General features: G+C 39.0%; 1 protein-coding gene across 1 annotated transcript in view; it reads right to left on the bottom strand.

The window, feature by feature from the left end:
- Nucleotides 1–20890, bottom strand: part of LRMDA (leucine rich melanocyte differentiation associated) — a 2308867-nt gene that overhangs the window by 2207037 nt on the left and 80940 nt on the right. The gene's annotated exons all lie outside the window — the stretch shown is intronic.

The following is a 20890-nucleotide window of genomic DNA, read 5'->3' as shown; positions in this document are numbered from 1 at the left end:
TCTTTCCTTTTAAATTACAGATGTAACTACAGAATGCCTTGTGGTTGTCCTTTGTTGAGGAAGCTAATTTGGATTCGTAGTTTGCTTTGGAGGACTTCACAAGAAGTCGTATTTGCTCGTTTAAGCTGAGGAGGGAGTGTTTCCAGTTTACGGCTAGGTTCCCTCTTACTCCGAGACAGAATGTCTTCCTCTTATTCTACAGCCTGTTAATGGCAGTTGTCTACCAGGCAGATTTGCTCTTCCTTGAGGAGCTTGTTTTGGTCCTATCAGATTTGGCAAAGTCAATGCAATTATACATGTGTTTATATAAAGCTTTGGTGTAGTGCCCAGCATTAACTGTCAGTTCCATCTGAGGAAGGAGGTGCAATGAAGCTATTTATACCATCCCGTAAGAGGTTATAATCTGCTTTGGAGAAGTCTTTTAGTTTAGTTATTGCTGAGGGGAGGGGTCAGGTGTGCTAGTTACTTCAAATGAGACTGATTTGTGATCAGATCTCACCAGGGAGGACCTCACAGTGGGGGTGCTACAGTGGTCCTCCACACTGGTAAGCACCAGATCCAGGATGTTGGCACCCCTTGTGGGGATGTCAACCATCTGGTTCAGGGCACTTGAGTTAAAGAAGTAGATGAACCTTTGGGCAAGTGACTTTGAGCACAAGTAATTTGCCCAGTAAATGGATAGGTAGTTAAAGTCACCCAAAACCATGGTGTTTGGATGCATCTTGATAGACTCAAGTAGATGCAAACAGACAGAGTGCGTGTCCTAATTCATGGAGGGGGTCCTGTAGCTGGCAATGACTTGAATAGGTGTCCTACCAGCATTTAATTACACCTGAAGTGTCTCCGGGGAATCATACTGTTTAACCAATCTGAAGGTTTATTTATCTTTAATGAATTTTGATATACCGCCTCTTCTAGTTTTCACGTCTTCAGTCTGAGGTCTGAACGTGTGGAAGGAGGTGTAACCCAGTACAGCTGGGGTGCTCTTCACAGCCTTCAACCAGATCTCTGTGACTGCATAAATGCCTGCGTTTTCCAAGGTGAAGGCAGCTTACAGTGAGTGCAGTTTTGTGTTGAGACTCCCAGCGTTTAGCAGCATAACCTAGAGGTTGTTTTAGATGGAGTTTTTGTGTTGGGAATTCTGTCCTTGAGACACTGCCTAAAAGGCTTTATGGGGGTGGCAACAGCCTTAGCCAGTAGCTGAAATCCCAGGGGTGACAGATGACCATCTTTGGTAAAGCATGGAGGTCTGCTGATCATGTCATTCCAGGCTGACAGATAGTGAATCCCCTTAGAATGACACCAGCGGCTAAGCCAATGGAGAGAGAGAGAGACAGCCAAGTAATGGGGTACTGGTAAGGCTGGTGATAGGGGGGGGGGTTACCCTGCCTAGGGCCTCATTTGACCATGATCCAAGTCTGTGACTGACTGCAAGTCAGTGGGTGATGATAATACAGCTACATGCTAGTAGATGTATGGCTGTAAAAAATGGCAAAGTAATAATTCTATTATTTAAAGCTGGACTGTTCTCAAGGAGGCTGAGTTTTCATCTATTTTTTGATACTTCTGCTGCTATCATGGACATCAGAGTGCTGGCCATGGGGGGGGGGGGGCTTCTCTAACATGGAATGAGAGATGCCCACTACTGCAGACCAGAGAAACAACCAGCATGGGCACAGTAAATCATGGGATGCTGGTAGCACTTTCATTTGCTTGCAAAGGAGTGTACTTAGATATTTCATATGATCATAGGTGTTTACTAGCTTGGCAGTCCAGGGAAGTATTGAGGAGCCTATCCCAAATTCCCAGTTGCCCCTAAGTGCCATCAAAGTCACAAGGTAGGTGAAAGAGGGGCTGAGAGGATAAAACCTTGTACCTCAGGAACTACAGCTCATAGCCTTAGCCACTCACTCTCAGAAATGTGAAATGCAATACTGTAAGTTCTGACACTTGCAATTTAAACAAATAGAACATTTTCACAGTGAAACACCTTTTAAACATTTCTGCAGGGGGGGGCTTCACCCTGTGTATCTTTAACCAACATAAATAACAACTACATAACCCTACAAAACCTATCTAAGCAGCAAATAACCATTGACAAAAAGTCCTACTTCGCAGACCTCCAAACCTCACATTAAAACAATTCCACTCTCTTCTGGTCATTCATTAAAAAAAAAATTACACCCAAGGCAATCCTTAAGCCCCTCCTCTACAAGGACTCTGATGTCATTCCAACTCAGTTTAACCAGCACTTTGTAAACGCAGTTCTAGCAATCGCTAAACAAAACTCTAACCTATCATCCCCCATCCCAGAACTCCATAATACTGCACTGCAGTTCATTCCTACCCCATCTTTACTGTAGCACTAAACAAATATTTACTAAAATTAAAGTCAACAACCACAGCAGCTGACAAAATACTGAAAACCTGCAGTCACATCCATAGCATTCCTCGCCTCCATCCTAATCAACAGACCGATACATGAAAACTATGTCCCAAAAATCGGGAAAACATATTCATAACATCCCTCCATAAAGTTGTCAGCTTAACAAAGTTGACTAACTACTGAGCTAATGCAAAGCTGTCACCCCTATCCAAAATTCCTGTAAGATGAATACACTCCCAACTCAGCAAATTCCTCAATGACCATAGCTTACTTTCTCCCAGGGTATTTTATTTGTTAGAAATCGCAAGTAGTATTACAGTATCTTTTGCAATGTTATCTCTCTCTCTTGCTCTCTCTTATATACAAGCCTGTGTCTATGCTAATGACAGCTCAACACTGTATATAATCACGCAAGCTGTGTACATGTTCTTCTTCTAAATGATGATTATGTAAACTATTGCAAAGTTTTTTTTCTCATGTATGTACACTTACCTGTATTTTAAATTGCTTCTGATATCATGAAACTGCATTTTATGTATATATCAAAACTGGTGTTAAATGTGGAGCTTTTCACCCTGGGCTTCTGTTAAGAAAGGGTTTTATCTCAGTGATACTTCCTGGGAAATAAAGGTAAATACATTTATTTATTTAGTATGGATTCTGGGCAAATCACAGCACCACAATTGCCTCCTCAGTTACCAACACCATCAATCAACACAGAAACAATGGGAACCTCATCTCATCTATTTTTCTTGACCTGTCAAATGCCTTTGACATGTTATCGCATCAGTAACTATTAAATGCACAAGCAATGTAATGTGAAACAAAGTAAAAAATGTTGGAACTTGTGTATTATATGTGTAACTAAGTTTTTGTAAGGAGCTTTTCTCCCTGGGCCTCCGCTGAAAATGGGTTATGTGACCCAGTCAACTTTCCCGGAAATCAAATGTCAAATAAATAAATAAATCTCTTGGTCTAAACAAATCAGCTCTAGCCTACTTCCATAGTCATCTGTAAAAGAGGCAGCAAGTAGTTAACTAAAAGCAAGATCTCCCAACTTTCCTGCCAGTTAGAGTTGGGGTTCTCGAAGGTTCAATACTTGGGCCTAACCTTTTTAATATATTTATCAACAAATTCCATAATGTTTCTCAACAAGCAACCCTTATTCAATATGCAGATGATGCACAATGACTACATACCCTACAAGATATCACCCAACAGCCTTTCCTATCCACCAAATCTTGGCTCACCAATGTAAACCTGCTCCTCAATCCAAAAAAAGACAAAACTAATGCTTTTTACCCCCAAATTTCTCTCAGAACAAAAACAAAAATTCCAAATCATGTCATCTGACAACAAAAATTGAATGCGTACCACAAATTAAGTTACCTGGGAGTCTAACGTGACAATAGTCGTAAACACGACTTACACCTGTTAAATGCCATCAAAAAGACCCACTAGAAAACAGGATCATTATACAGAACAAAATGTTTTCTCATAGAGTCTGCAAGAAAATCAATAGCCACTGCCGATCTACTTCCAGCCCTTCTATAAGTATCCCCCATCTTTAGAAATCTCAAAACCACCCTTATAACTAAACTTGACACATTACAATAAAATAGCCACATTTATTTAAAATACCCCACTAAAAACCCACTGCTGCATAGTCCTTAGAGATTTACATTGGATAGAACATCCCCCCTACCTTACATACTGACAGCTCAAGATAGTACATAACTTAAATTCATTCTCTGAAAAATGCCCATCATTGAAAAAAAATGCCCCAACCATACTCTATTTCTAGACTACTACAGTCAAGTAACAAATCACTCCTCTCCATGTCCAAAACAAGCACCTTAGCTGGGGATTCTCTATACTCCCACCAAGTCAATAAAAAATGGAACTCTATCCCAATGCAAATAGAACTTGACGGACAAAACTGACAGACAAGAAACATACCTTCAAATAACTACTAAAACAATATCTAAGCAAAAAGTGGTTCTGGTCCTACTCGGCTCACAACTAGTAACATTATTTGGACACACCTGCTACCTTTTCTCCAAATACTTTTTTTTTCATTTCCCCTTTTCTCTACTGGCCTACAAAGATACTTTCTAAACCACATACATAAATTATATCAATCATAGCCTCTAAGTGATAAAACTCAATCTCGTCTTCTCTCTCTAGTTAGATTGGCTACTATCTCACTATCCCACCTCTACTGCAGCTTCACTAATCTCTCTCTCCTCCCATCCCATCCTCAACCCCTTTTCCCATTTTGCACATGGGGTCAGGGTGTCACTTCAGCAGTGACAATCATCTTGAGCCAAGGTTTTACACCGCAGGGTGGCTAACCCTGCCACGGTCTCTCTCCTCATCTATCCAAACTAATACTCTTTGTAACAGTCCAAGTAGCCCTAACTATTCTCACTGCCCTAATTACGCTACTTTATTTCTTAACCTTAATGTAAGGATACTTGCTAACATATCATACTACATTACGTTATCAGCCACCTTCCTCCCATTCTAATATTTCCATAGTTAAGCTGCCTCTTCTTTTTATTTTGTCAGAAATCGTAAGTAATATTACAGTATCTTTTGCAATGTTATCTATCTCTTATATACAAGCCTGTGCCTATGCTAACGACTGCTCAGCACTGTATATACTCACTGTGTACATGATCTACTTCTAAATGATGATTACGTAAGCTATTGTAAAGGTTTTTTTTCCTCATGTATGTACACTTACCTGTATTTTAAATTGCTTCTGATATAATGAAACTGCATTTTATGTATATATCAAAACTGTTGTTAAATGTGAAGCTTTTCTCCCTGGGCCTCTGCTAAGAAAGGGTTTTATCCCAGTGATACTTTCCTGGTAAACAAAGATAAATACATTTATTCATTTACTTACTGACATTTGTTTACCAGGAAAGTCAGACTGAATAGGAACCCATTTTCAACGGAGACTGTGGGAGAAAAGCTCTAAAGTATTACAAACATTTTGAAGACATACACTTTTACAATTTTTTGCAATTTTTAAAAATAATGCAAAAAGCAACTTCAGTTTAAATAATTATACCAAATTATTAGACATAACATGAAAACACTGGTTAAGAATAAATTAAAGTAATAAAATAATAAATAAATCATCGTGTTCCTTATGTATTTAATTGCAAGACTGTTGTACCTCCAAGTACTATAAGTACTCTCAGATGCCATAACCTCATATGTTGCATACATTCTTCCAGATGTGCAGTAAACGTCATAATTATCGTCCTTGGAAATTTAGCAGGCACCCACTATACAGCATATCTCAGGAGTAATGTAGAGCAAACAAAAGAAATGTGTGGTTAAACCCGGAGTAATGCTTTAGTGGAATGCCCTGATATTCGCTTCACCTACCTGCCATTACAGCAGAACAGTCCATTGCACTGGGAAGAGGAGGAATGAGGGAGTGAGCAGGCAGGTCCAGGAAATAATATGAACAGTCCCAGGTGGGTGGAGCATATGTAAAAGGGAAAGCACCAGCAGTGCTGTCATTGGCTAATTCTGATAGCACAGATCATGCTTCATGATGAATGCACTGGTTTTTACTGGCTTACAGAAGCACAGTTATAGACTGAATATGACAGTGACATCCCATATGGAAAGGATTTATATCTTTTCATATAAATCTCAGCAATCAAAACAGATCCAAAAACTCAAAAATAGAGAAAACGCAGCTATATGACTGTTTGCAGGCTTCAACCTTCATAGCTGTACAACTGTGGAGAAACAGCAAACACTATCTAATGAAACATCCAGATTAGCATCATATTTACAGTATCCTGTGGGAATAACAATAATTAAGTCAATAAATTACTGAAAAAAATCCAAGAAATCCCTGAAAAATAGTGTAAATGAAAAATAACCCAAAGGAAAAAGAAAAAAAATAGTCTAAACATTATGCTGAATCCATACCACGTAAAACCCATCTTCACAGCATACAGCAATGTATCCCTCAGTACAATCTAGACTTGAGAATAATTAAAATTTCTGGTGATGCTGAAATAATGCAGAAAAGGATGGTCAGCGTACCCATCCTTAAAGTAGGGATAGTCCAAGTAGTTGCAATACTGGCAGCTACTGAAGACAGTCGAGTGTTCAGGCACTTACCCTGCCAAGTCAAGTTCTTGCAGTAGTCAAAGCACTGCAGACCTGTCATCAGCTGTTTAGGGCAAAGGTTTAAGCTAACTGTAGATCAATGTGTGTATATACCTTTAAGAAGCTATTCAAGGGCTTGCACAAGTGTATGAATACTGAGCAGGTACGAGCCTGACTGCCATTTTGTAGTTAGCTGTTGAGATATAAGCATGTATGTTTGTAAGGTTTGTCTGTTATCTAGTTTGTTCATATTTAATGATTTTGCTATCCATCCTGATGTGTTTCGATGTATTAAAGCATCTAAACGAAAACCCCAGCCTTCTTGTTACATGTGTTACAGACGAACTAGTGACCCTAATCTTCCCATTTTTTGCTAAAGTTACAGCTAAAATCTGCTGTATTTCTACAGAATATGGCGATTCCAGGACATCTATCATTTCCCAAATTCCAGATTATCTTTTCCCTCCAAAGTTCCTCTGTTTGTAATCCTTCTTTATTTGTTAACAATCTTGTGTCTTCTAATATAATTACATCTACATCACATGTATTACACCACTCCCAAATCTCTATTCTTAATACAATTCACATTTACAGAAAGCACTCAGAAAGTTTCATTTTCCCTTCTCCTTAGATTCCCAGTTTCATAATTTCATAGCTAATTAATAGGCTAATTTTCTTAATAGGCAATTCTAAGTCTAGCCGATTTCCCTACCAATGGTGAGAATCAAACACTGTACCTTGTCCACATGAGTCAAACACCTTAACCATTATACCAACAATCATTAACTGTAGATATTCTTTTCTGTCCGTTTCCTTCTTTTTTTCTTTTGTACTTATCTGTTTAAATTTTCTTTTTCTGTTGTTTACCCTTTTACCAATAGAATTCTCTTTTCAATACCTCCCAGTTTGTCTTCTTCTTCACTCTTTTCAGAACATTCTTCTATGTCCTCCTCATTATTGGTTCCTTATCTAATTTTTCTTCTATTTCTCCTACTGCTAAAATCTCTTCTCTGTTTATTTTGTTCCCTTTCTTTTTCCTGGCTCATTTTTGCAATCCACCCATAAATGTCTAATTTTGTTACAATTATAACATAATTCACTTGCCTCATGTCTGATTTCCCCACAAATATAACATTTTCTTTTGTCAAAATTACTTATCAAATGTCCCTCTTTTCCGCAAAAAGAAAAAAAAGCATGTTTTGGGCTGTCCTCAGTATTTTACAACAACCTTATTCCCCTCCACATTTATCATGCTTGGTATATGCATATTTTTTTCTCTTTCTACTTTTAACACACTATTACAACCCCAGCCTCTAGTACATAAACCCCTTTTGTCATAAATTTTGCAATGCCCACTACTAGTTTACATAACGTTTTCAAATGTCCTTTCAAAGTCTCTCTTTCTACCTCTGTTAAATGCTTTTATCACATAGAGATTCCATGGCTTAGTCTTTCTTTTTTCATATTCTCCAAGAAAATTTTCCATTAAAAGAAAACAGTCTCAAATATCATGTCACAAATTGTCTCTTTTAATAAGAATAAATGCTCTTACCTCATGTGCTTTTATACCCAATGGAGTTGTTAAATTGTCCCACACTCCACATCTGTCCTTTTCTTTGTCTTCTTTACTTTGAATCCTTACCATGTACTTCTTTTTTCTGTTTTCTTCTGCCTTCTTTTCTGCTACTCTACTTTTGCCTTCTTTTACTTTCTCTGCATACATTTTCTTTTCTATCTCACCACCACTATTCTTCAGGATTGTCTCTGCATCCTCCTTTTGTATTTTCTCCAACATGTCCCCCCAGAAAACATCTCCTTCATTTTCTGGCTCACTAAGCAACACCATTTCTTTACGAAAATCATCCCTCAACCCTCCTGACTTGAGCGTTGTAATTACACATCCATGACTTGCTGACTCATCTCCATCAAACAGATTTCTTTGAAACATTTTCTCAGTATCTTACACACATTCCCTGTCTCAATATTTGCTTTTTCTTCCATTTCTTTCACCACTCCATCACCTCTTTCTCTCTCTGTCTGCCTTCTTGTTTCTCTGTGCCTGGAACAGAAACAGGAAGCGCTCCTCCAAAATGGGTCCCATGCACAACAATGAGCAGCAAGGGAAGTTCCAGGATGCCCTGTTCAAATTTCCCCAAGTAGTATAAGTACCAGCTCAGGTCTCCCTTGAAAAGAGGTTATTAGCCTACTGGGACTAACCCAGTCAACATATGGGATGCTGGAGATCTAAACAGGGGAAACTACCTCCACAAAGAGACCAGTCACCAGTGGATTCCCCAGTGTCTGGTGCTGGGACCTCTCCTGTTTGGCATCTACTTCTCTAAAGTGAAAGCCACTACCAAAGGGTTCTGATTTACTAAGACTGCAGATGACTATAAGCTAGGAACATTACTGAATCCCCAAACAAATTACCCATCCTGCAAGAAGGTTTGTCCAAAATAATTGATGCCAGAATCACTGACTGAAATGAAATGATAAAAGATACATTATCATATACTTTTGGAAGCTGGCTATTCCAGAGAACTACCACACTGACAACACACCCTTAAGTGACCCAGTTGTTCAGCATTTGGGAACTTATGTGGATTGTGACCTTTTGACCAACTTGTCCACTGTCATAAGAAAGTCCTACTGTATTGCACAGCTTATAAACAAAGAGGATTATACCAAGATCTAAGGATGTCACTGTCTCCCTTTATTCAGCCCTCCTTAGACCAATCATTGAATATAATGCCTCCTTTGACATGTATTTGTCCAGACACATGCAACAAGTGGAACACCCACAGTTACCTTACTAAAAGGATACAAGGCCTAAGCAGCATGTTCTACATGGACTGGCTCAAAGACCTCTCATTATACCTGATATCCCACAGACTAAGAAGTGATGTGTCTGGCATACAAGGCATCCTCTCATCCATTACTGATGGATTTACTGCACATCAGCAAGTCAAACTGCATCAGAAATACTTGCTCTAGGGATTTAAATCTTTTCTGCAGCATCAAAGGAATGGTTTGGAGGGGCAGGTATATTTTGCAGAGGATACCACTGCTGTGAAATAGACTCCCAACTGACATAAAACAAAGTTCCTGCATGTCCATTTTAAGTGCAACTTAGGTTTTTTGTGGGTTTCTTCCGGGTGCACCGGTTTCCTCCCACATCCCAAAGACATGTTGTAGGTGGACTGGACACTCTAAATTGGCCCTAGGCATGAGTGCGTGTATGTGTGTGCCTTCTGTGGAAGGTTGGGTGCTAGGCTGGCAACTCAACACCGTAAACCTCCACTGCCAATCATAAGCGGACAGGTGATCTACTGTGGTGACCCCTAACCAGGAAAAGCAGAAAGAAGAAGTGACAATCTTACCGAGTTCTGATAATCTGATCAAATTAGAGTGTGCTACAAAACTCCCTCTCTCAATAACATGGCATCAAATCCAGTTATTAAAGTCAATAAACCTTCATCTGCGTTCATATCCTCCTCCTGAAATTTCTTCTGCTATGTCCCTTGGTCTCCAGTAAGTGTGCAACTCCCAGGCCAATGAGGCCATGCTTTCATTTTTCTCAGTTCAATACCCAAAACTTCCATTTCCCAGCTTTCACAGGATTCTGTAGCTGAAAACCGTCCTCTGCTACCAGTGAGAAAGTTGATCAAAGTAATTAAGTTTTGAAGCCACACTAAGAATATTCACTTGAATGTCCAAGCTGCACAAATACCACTGTGACAGACACACTGAATGCACACATACACAACTGTCACAGTCTAAACTGCAGCAAAAACAGTATACAGTGACCAGGGCCGGCCTTTGGTCAACTGGTGTTCTGGGCAAAAGGGCTCCACAGCACCCAGTCTCCACATACTGGTCTACCTACACCATCCAGATTACTTTTTTTCTTCGTTTTTCTCACAGTTTGTCTTACTCTTCTGTTTTTCATGAATTCATTCAACACACTTTAAACAAACTTTTTCTTTACTGCAAAAAAATAAATAAAAAATGAAAAGTGCCCCTGCTAGAATGGTGCCCTAGGTGGCTGCTAAGTTGTTCTATGCCTAAGGCCAGCTATGACAGTGACAGCTAGAAAGCAACAACATCGTCAGGAAGCCAAAACACTGCTGCAAAACTGTCATAAAGTAATGGAAACACACGCTGCAATAAAAGTCTCCCGCAAACAAGACACTGAAGTAAAGGTTCCAAACAACAGAATTAACTGCAGGTTTAATGGATTGTATCCCACAATACCCTGAAATTCCTATGGAAAATTCATCAAAAGTAATGAACAGGAACCACAGTTTAATTCTGATGGTAGGGTATAGGCTATGGTAATGGGGGTATTTAGAAAACTGTATTGTAGTTGGAACACTATGTTTCTCTAAGAGACTCTATAGTGGTCTGCAAAAAGATGTGTGTATAACATGTTGCTTAAGGAAGAAGAAAGTAGTGACTGTAAACCACCAATACACAACGCAGGCACGATATCACTTGGCTCGGACAGAGATGAGTACACTGATGTTAACTGACGATGAGGTTTATTAGAGAATCCAACAAAAAAGCATATCAAGTGAATACAAGACAACTAGAGAGAATCTGGTTAAGCGCTTTCATCCGATAAATTCAGACTTCCTCAGAACCAATGAGGACATTGTGGGAGTTACATTTATACCACAATTTGGCGCCAAAAATAGTTAATTATATAATAAATAGTTTTGAATAAAAATAAAAATACAAAAATAGTACACAATATATAAAATATGTAAACATATATGCTATTCACCTATATGTTATCTAATGTATGTAATGTACAAATATGTATAAAAAACATTTAAAGACACTTTAAGAATCATTTTAAAAAACGTCTTAAAAAGAAATCCATACCACAATTGGTTTACTGGTATGGTAAATTACTTGTGTATTTGTATGTATAAAAAATACTATGTAGTAATAAGTTAATCTTATTTCATTAATAAGAAAGGTTTTAAGCTAATGTATTCATTAATGCCTGGGGGGGTTGTGGCATCTAAAATGATCTGCCACTTACTCTCTAATAAGCTAAGATATATTTTCCAATTGCCTTTATCAAGTGTATTTTCAACTTTGTCTATAATTGTGAATGTAAATGTATGTTCTTTCCCCTTGTCAATCGCATGTTTGCTAAGTGCATTTTTCATATCCCCTTTTTTCACTTTATACATGTGTTCGTAGATACGAGTTTTTAGCTTTCTTTCAGTCTTCCCAACGTAATACGCTGAGCAGCAGATGCAGCAGGCGAGATATACCACCCTCTGGGAATTACAATTTCCTGCTACACATCTACACTTACTTTTTGTACCATTGTCGAGAAAGACAGTTTTACTCTCATTTATGTATTTGTAGTATCGACAAAAACCACATTTTCTGGTGCCCTTTTCACTTTTATCTGTATTCTTAATATATGATCCACTTTCCAATATCTTTTTGATATTTTTAGATGTTTTTAATACTACTACTGGATGGTTCCCAACTATTGGACCTAACATCTCTGTATTAGTTAATAATTCCCAATGTTTTCGTAGAATCTATTTTACAACGTTGGTGTACGCATTGAACATGATGACGCATACCCTATTGTTCTCATGTTGATTTGTTTCTTTTTTGGGTCTAGCTACCCCTAATAATGGTGGGTATTTAATGCCCCATTGGTTTTTCACATACCCTACTACATCATCAAGCATTCCTTTGGGATATTTCCGATCAACAAACATTTTGTATATAAGGTTCAGTTCGTTGTCCATATCTTCCCTTAAAGATGACATCCGGGCTGCACGAATACACTGCCCCTTCACAACATTCTTGAAAATATAAGGTGGGTGATTACTCCCAAATTGAATATAATCATTAGAGAATGTAGGCTTCCTATATAATCTGGATGAAAAACCACCTACTTCTTTTCTGATGAAGGTATCTAAATATGGAATCCCTTCATTGCTAGTTTGGTACGTGAATTGCAAAAATTCAGTCGTGTTGTTTAAATACGTGATGAATTGGGGTATAATATCAATAGGTCCGTTCCAAACTATAAATAAATCATCCAAAAACCTGGAGTAGAGAGATATATATTTGTAAAAATCACTGGTAAATACAAAATTGTGTTCCCACTCTAACAAACTCCCACTCTATATACTAAATGTTTGTTGATCGGAAATATCCCAAAGGAATGCTTGATGATGTAGTAGGGTATGTGAAAAACCAATGGGGCATTAAATACCCACCATTATTAGGGGTAGCTAGACCCAAAAAAGAAACAAATCAACATGAGAACAATAGGGTATGCGTCATCATGTTCAATGCATACACCAACATTGTAAAAGAGATTCTACGAAAACATTGGGAATTATTAACTAATACAGAGATGTTAGGTCCAATAGTTGGGAACCATCCAGTAGTAGTATTAAAAACATCTAAAAATATCAAAAAGATATTGGAAAGTGGATCATATATTAAGAATACAGATAAAAGTAAAAAGGGCACCAGAAAATGTGGTTTTTGTCGATACTGCAAATACATAAATGAGAGTAAAACTGTCTTTCTCGACAATGGTACAAAAAGTAAGTGTAGATGTGTAGCAGGAAATTGTAATTCCCAGAGGGTGGTATATCTCGCCTGCTGCATCTGCTGCTCAGCGTATTACGTTGGGAAGACTGAAAGAAAGCTAAAAACTCGTATCTACGAACACATGTATAAAGTGAAAAAAGGGGATATGAAAAATGCACTTAGCAAACATGCGATTGACAAGGGGAAAGAACATACATTTACATTCACAATTATAGACAAAGTTGAAAATACACTTGATAAAGGCAATTGGAAAATATATCTTAGCTTATTAGAGAGTAAGTGGCAGATCATTTTAGATGCCACAACCCCCCCAGGCATTAATGAATACATTAGCTTAAAACCTTTCTTATTAATGAAATAAGATTAACTTATTACTACATAGTATTTTTATACATACAAATACACAAGTAATTTACCATACCAGTAAACCAATTGTGGTATGGATTTCTTTTTAAGACGTTTTTTAAAATGATTCTTAAAGTGTCTTTAAATGTTTTTTATACATATTTGTACATTACATACATTAGATAACATATAGGTGAATAGCATATATGTTTACATATTTTATATATTGTGTACTATTTTTGTATTTTTATTTTTATTCAAAACTATTTATTGTATAATTAACTATTTTTGGCGCCAAATTGAGGTATAAATGTAACTCCCACAATGTCCTCATTGCTTCTGAGGAAGTCTGAATTTATCGGATGAAAGCGCTTAACCAGATTCTCTCTAGTTGTCTTGTATTCACTTGATACGCTTTTTTGTTGGATTCTCTAATAAACCTCATCGTCAGTTAACATCAGTGTACTCATCTCTGTCCGAGCCAAGTGATATCGTGCCTGCGTTGTGTAATGTTGCTTAAGGAAGGTTGTTGTGGAGTGTATGAACATGAGATTAGAAAACAAATTATTAACTGTACTCAAGGAAGGGATACACGGAGAACTGATGAAAAGTAAAGGTGGTGGTCTGGCATGAGTGAAACATTTCTGACTTTTAACTGGATGACAGAAAAGCTGGTTTAGGAATGGTAGGTTATGGGGTAGATTAGCTAGCTATAAAAGTCAGGTAGATGTGAAGTAGCTGAGAGGTGAGTGAGTTTATGACCCCATTCAGTGAGCGAGGAAACAATCAGTAGAAATGGTCTAAGGCAGAATTCTTGCAGCTTAAAGAGTAATATATCAAGGCCAAGATTTACTACCCTTCTGAGTACGCTAATTTCAAAATTAAGTATCAACTAGAGCCAAATCATGCTCATAAAAGCAGCATGACTAATTAACCCAAGAAATGTTCCTTTAGTTGTATCTGTTTATCACACATCATTTCAATCTTTCTTTCAGGCATTCGTAGTTCTTGAGGAAAAGCGGTGTCTGATTTGTGTAGCAAAGGTTCAGAAAGTCAAGTCAAAACATTCCACAATAATCTCAGGTCTTTGAATCAGAAAAAATAAATGGATGTCATGAAGTCTATGGTCAGATTTAGATATAATTTTGTCTATATTTTCTTCACAGGAAAACAAGGATGAATATTTTATTACCTCCTTTTAGTCAGAGTACAATTTTATTTAGTTAGTTATAAACAGACTAATAAGGAAACTTTGAGTGAGGGTTTACGTTTACCGATTTCTGAGACATGCTCACCATTTTAACTATATCCAGCTTTTACTGAACGAATGAAACAGAACACAAGCTTTATTTAAGAGGATTCATGCAGCCTGTACAATAACTGTGACACAGTCAGATGCAGTTGAACTCAATAATATATTGAGAATTCAGTTATCTTCTTAGTCATATACATATTAAGTTGATTGCAGTTAGGGCAGTAAGGAGGATACTGCAGCGACATGCTTACAACGATGGTTAAGTTCTTAACTCCTCTCATGAGCTGAATCAAAGGAACATAGCTCACGTGTTGCAAATTCGAAGCTGGATGGTATAAGACTGGATTCAGTTCTGTAACTGAAGACAATGCACACCTCCATCCGATACTGCAGACAGGTGAGTAGGTCTTATATTTTGAATCACCCAACACATTCAGTGCAACCTGCAGGGATATAATGTCCAGGCAACAAAAGGGAGAGATGGATTTGAGCAGATTCAAGGGGCAGTCCTTCATCTTTGCTACAAGGGTAATAGATGCAAGTGAAAACCACACCTGCAAAAAGACCGAGTATAATAATTCCTGGCTACTGCCTCTGTAAGGATACAAAACAGGAAGTGATGAAGAGCACAGGAGTGACAATTTTCCAGCTCAAGAATTGGTTGAAACTTATTTTCACCAGGCACCAGGACTGTGTTCCCGCCAAGTAGCTGGTTCAGACAAGGTAAAAAAAAAAAAAAAAGGCAAATGTTTGCACTTTGTTTGACTCTGTAACCTAGAAATGGCGCCAACATCCAGTTTCAGAACAGCAGTGGCCAACATATAAAGTTATTCAGTGACCGTCAGCTGATCTTCCCTTTGCCAAGCCTTTATTAACAACAGACACAATTTCAGGGTTCCCGTCAGACATTTTATGTCTTCCAAGGCAAATGTGTATGCAGCAAGTGTATCAGAAGTCACAGAGGCAGGTCAAAGCATGGCAGAGAAGCCCAGATCTTAAATGCAAAAAATATATAAGTGCCTTGATAACTGCTAAGCTTCAGATACTGCCATTCAATGTCCATTTCTTCAAGGGGAAAGCAATGTGATTACTGTATTCTCAACAAACAGACTAAATAGTTGTAGTGCACAGTAACAACTAACACAAACTGATTTTCCATTTAATCAACTTAGAATTTCTTTCACTGTGGTGCAGATAGACTGAATGAGGAAACCTACACTCTAGGGGTTTGCTGTGATGTCAGCATTCATCCTTCTTAAAAAGGCCCACTTTCTGATGAAGGACAGTAAAACAAGCCCATACAAGGCAAATTTAAAATAGTTTCACGTAGCCTGCAATATTCATGTGATTTCCAGGTGAGGTACACTTAAATTCAGTAGTTCCTCAACCCTAAGTATCCCTGTCAATGATGCACAGGGCAAGTGGCGTGTAGTTTGGGCTAAAATGATAATGCAGAAGCCTGCATCTTACACCACTGGTTAAGTTCCTTACCAGACCTAGTTAGTGCCTCTTGCATGTTGAAACCCCCCCAAAAAAATGTAAAACAGCAAACCTTTATGGAATTTCAGAAGCTTGCTCGTTGCAGAAGTTTGGTTGGCAGGTCTACTGCCTTACTGCCATCTCCATCCTAACTTTTCGGCAAAGGACCATTATTATCCGGTAAAACCATTCAGTCTTAAAGCTGGTACAGATACTGACGCATTCAAGAGCTCTTTCGCTAAAAATACCTTTTGGGGAGGGATGAATCGGCATATCAGACATGATAACATGATAAAAGAAGGACTGCAAATATTTTGTACATTTTTTGTTTTGTCAGGGTCTTTCTGATCGGGTTTTATATGCAACTAGTACAGGACCTTTTATATATATATATTTATGGTTTACCTTTAAAATGTTGAAAGCACATACACAAATGTGCAAACCAACGAAACATTTCCATGAAACCCATACCGCTGAATTTTCCGAAAGTCGCAAAAAATACTGAACGTCAACATTTCCAACTGTGCCACACCTACGAACAAGTGCTAACATGGGTCAAAAAGGGGGCGAGGTTTTGTGGTTCAGAACATCAGCATTCAAGGTTTTGAGAAGACGCAGTTCGGAGTTCATGGAAGTGGTTTTGATGTTCCGACCATCAACATTTTGAAGGTAAACCATTTTTTACACCTTACTTAGTAGCTATGCCTGAGGTAAATCAGAGCCTTCTTGTTAAGCTGAGTGATTAAAAGTTTATTTACATTTTCCATTTTTGCTACAGTCACAAGGATCTGCAAGAGTACAACATGAGTTTGCCTTGCTGGCCTTTTGCATGATTTACTCACTTAACTAGCAGCTACACACTTTAACTTCGCTGGCACCCTCTTTCATCTTTACATTCCTGAGCATTACTTTCATTCATATTTAAAGGCAAATGCCTAACAAATACAAATATCTTGTGAACAGCGTATGCCATATGTATAAACACCAATGTCGTTCAGTAAAAACTTGGGAAGGGTTCGATTCCCTCCACCGTCATTTACCTGCTGTGCAATTCTGAGCAAATTCCTTAACCAGAATGTGCTCCCAGTTTCCCCTGAAAAGGAACACATCTGCCCAGTGGGGTGAACAAGTTAACAAACCATGAGAAAAAAAAAGGTGTATGATGAAGGTCACAACCCAAAAATATTCAGATCAAGACAGTAATGTATTATTATATAAGAAAAGTACAGTTGTGTATAATCTTACCATAACAGTAGATGTCCTTCCCTTCACTGTTGCAGTATTCTTTACATAAGGGGTCATCTGCTAAGGGCAGCCCAATGTCCAGCCAGTATAACAAAGCCTTAGGCTTTATAAGGATGTCCCCGCTCACAGTGAAGGTAACATATGAATGTACATATCTCAGAACTAAAGAGCCCCAGGAGGAGCAGTCCAAGAAAAAAAGGAGGAACATGTGCATCCAGAAAAAAACTGGTACTATGTCCTTCCATATCACTGCTGCAGTGCGCTTTAGTAAAGGGAGCGTGCAAAAGCTCAACAGGCTTGGAAACCACATCCAGTTTGTAATGTTTAGTAAAGGTATAGACAGAGGTCTACGTAGCAGCCGCAAGGATGGATTGGTATCCAGTCATTTGAAAAAAAGCACCAGAGGAAGCCACAGCCCTGGTAATATGAGCCTTTACAGAAGCAGAAAGGCTTTTCTCATGAAATAAGTAGCAAACAGAAATGACCTTAGTGAAATCCATGAAGAAATGATTTGCTTAGACACAGCCAGACTTAAAGATGCAGCATGAAAATAAAGAGTAGGTCAGACTTGAGAATGGCCTTAGTCTGATCCAAATAATGCCCAAGCTGTCTGTGGAAGTCCAAGGTATGAAGAACCTTCTCACTGGCAGACTGCAGAGAAGGGAAAAAAGGGGACAAATTAATAGATTCCATAAAAGACAATTCATTAACCACTTCGGGTATAAAAAAAATATTAGTATGAAGAGACACCCTGTCCCTATGAAAAATTAAAACTGGAGTGACAGACATAACAGCCTGAAGCGCAGACACCCTCCTAGCTGAAATAAGGGCCAAAAGAAGAGCAATCTTCAATGCACAATGCTGCAAGGAAGCTAAAGCCAAGCTTGAGTCAATTTTTCAAGAACAAAATTAAGATCCCAGCAAGAAGGAATAGGTTTCCTGTGAGGTCTAATATGAAGGACGCCTTTAAGAAATTATTTGACCTCAAACCTACAAGCCAAAGGAGGAATCAAAGGCAGATGAGCAGAAGCACCTGAAAGGTGAGCTTTAAGTGAAGTGTATGCCAAAGCAGCATGGGGGAAACCACACAAATATGAAAGAACCAGAGAACCTTCACAGAAAGTGGATCTTGGTTATGAGCAAGGCACCAGACAGAAAATCTCTTCCATTTGGACACACACAATTTTCTGGTAGTGGGTTTCCTGGCCTCCTGCAGAACCTGAAGCATGTCCTCAGACAAAATGTGCCTAAAAGGGATTAAAACCATATCACCCACAGTATCAGTTGAAGAGTGGACAGGTCAGGATGGATGAGAGACCCCATGTCTTGTGTGAGTAGGTCCACCCTATGAAGTAACTTGTGGTGACTACCCTTGAGTAGATGCAGAAGAAGAGGGAACCAATGCAGTCTGGGCCAAAGTCACCAGCAAGATTTTGGGGGAGTTCTGCTCTATCTTGAGCAGAGTCCTTGGTACGAGAGTAAGGGGGGGAAGGTGTAGAAAAACATCCCTTCCAAGAAAAAGACAGGGCATCTATCTTCCATGCCAGAGGACTTGAGACTGTGGTGCAAAAAAGAGGAAGCTGTATGTTCAGAGGGGAGGCAAAAATATCTACCTCAGAAATAACCCAGTGGTGTGCAATGTCCAAAAACACATCTCTTTGAAGTACCCACTTGTGAACCCTTGTTATGGAACTACTCAGAGTGTGTCTGCCACAATGTTTTGCTCTGAAGGAATATAAACAGCCTAAATTGTCACCTGATACTGGACAGCCAGATCCCAAACCTGAAGAGCTAGTCTGCACAGGCGGTATGAACACATTCCCCTTGCTTGCTGATGTACCACATCACTGTGGTGTTGTCTGTAAAGAATTTGAGAAGCTCTAGAAGAAAATGTATGAACGGCCTATAGGGCCAGAAGGAGAGCTCTCATCTCCTTAATATTGATGTGGTCTGACCCAATGAATGGGCCAGAGACCCTGCACCCTGAGGGGGCCAAAAGAAGTACCCCACCCCATGTCTGAGGCATCCAAAAAAAAAAGTTCCTGAGAAGGGACAGGGGGGCTGAAAAGGATTGACAGACAGCTGATGAATCCAGCACTGAAGCTCTAGTTTGACGCATATGGAGTCTGGGTAGAGAAAGGTGGAAGCCATGAATCCCAGAGCCAGTAGAAACTATTTTGCCATAACATAGATCTAAGAATGAAAAAGTTGCAAAAAGGCAATTAGAGCAACAGCCTTGGGTGGTGGCAGAGAAACCAGAACAGGAATGCCCTGGAGCCTGCAACAGAGAAAAAACATGGTCCTGAAAAGGGGTCAGGAAGGACTTCTGGAAATTTAATGTAAACCCTAGGCTTTGCGAGAGGCAAATAACATACTGAAGGTGCTGAAGCAAAGTCTCTGAGAAGGAAGCCTGAATGACCAGGTCATCCAGTTAAGGAAAGATTTGTATCCCGCTCATACTGCAAAAGGCAATTACAGGAGTGAGGCATTTGGTGAAAACCCCTAGTGCACCAGAAAGGCCAAAGGGCAAAGCAGAGAACTGAAAATGCAAAGAAGAAACAGAGAAACATAAATATTTCCTTAAATGGGAATGAATAAGAGTGCGATGATAAGCATCCTTGAGATCCAGAGAGACCAGGAAAACCTGGGGAAGAAGAAGAAACAGAGGCTGAAAGAACAGCATCTGCAAAGAAGGGATCTTCAGAAAGGTGCTGAGCTGAGACAGGTCCAGAATGGGCCTTCAGGTGCCTTCTTTACTGGGAACCAAAACATTCGGCAATAAAACCGCTTTCACTTCTGCAGAGCAGAAACTGCTTGAATGGTACCTTTAGACAAAATGCCCTGGAGGACATCTAGAAAAAGGGGCAGCTGTTCCTGAGAAGGTTTGGGGAATGCCCAGAAAAGGAGAAAGGAATTTCCACACTATGAAGTATCTTTGATGGATGATGGACAGAACCCAAGAATCCTGAGTGATCCTTAACCAGATGGGAAGAGACAGGGAGAAATGAAGAGTCAAAGGAACCTGACGTAGAGGGAGGGAAGAAAATAGCCAGACAGAACTTGGCTTGTCTGTAAAAGGAGGTTTCTGAGTAGTAGGAGTTTGAGTAGATTTAGCAGGAGGAGCCTGTCTAGAACCCTTCTTACTTTTGAGAGGAGGGCAAGACTGTCTACGCACAAAGGTAGGCTTAAAGAGATAATTCCTCTGAAATTGTGCAACAGGAGAAACAAAAGTATGCTTCAGTTCCTGCAAGGCCTTGCCCTTTTCTTGCAGGGACTTAAAAAGCTTAGCAGCTGCAGAACCAAAAAGAATTTTATTATCAAGAGGAACATTCATCAACTTAGCCTTAATATCATCAGACAAAGGCTGGAGGCAAAGCCAAGAGTAACGCCTCAATACAGAACCAAAAGCAGCAGCTCTACTCATAATAAAA

This window comes from Protopterus annectens, chromosome 14.part0, assembly GCF_019279795.1.
Source record: "Protopterus annectens isolate FY-2018-M chromosome 14.part0, PAN1.0, whole genome shotgun sequence".
Classification (NCBI taxonomy): domain Eukaryota; kingdom Metazoa; phylum Chordata; order Ceratodontiformes; family Protopteridae; genus Protopterus; species Protopterus annectens.
This window is presented reverse-complemented; position numbering and strand designations above follow the sequence as displayed.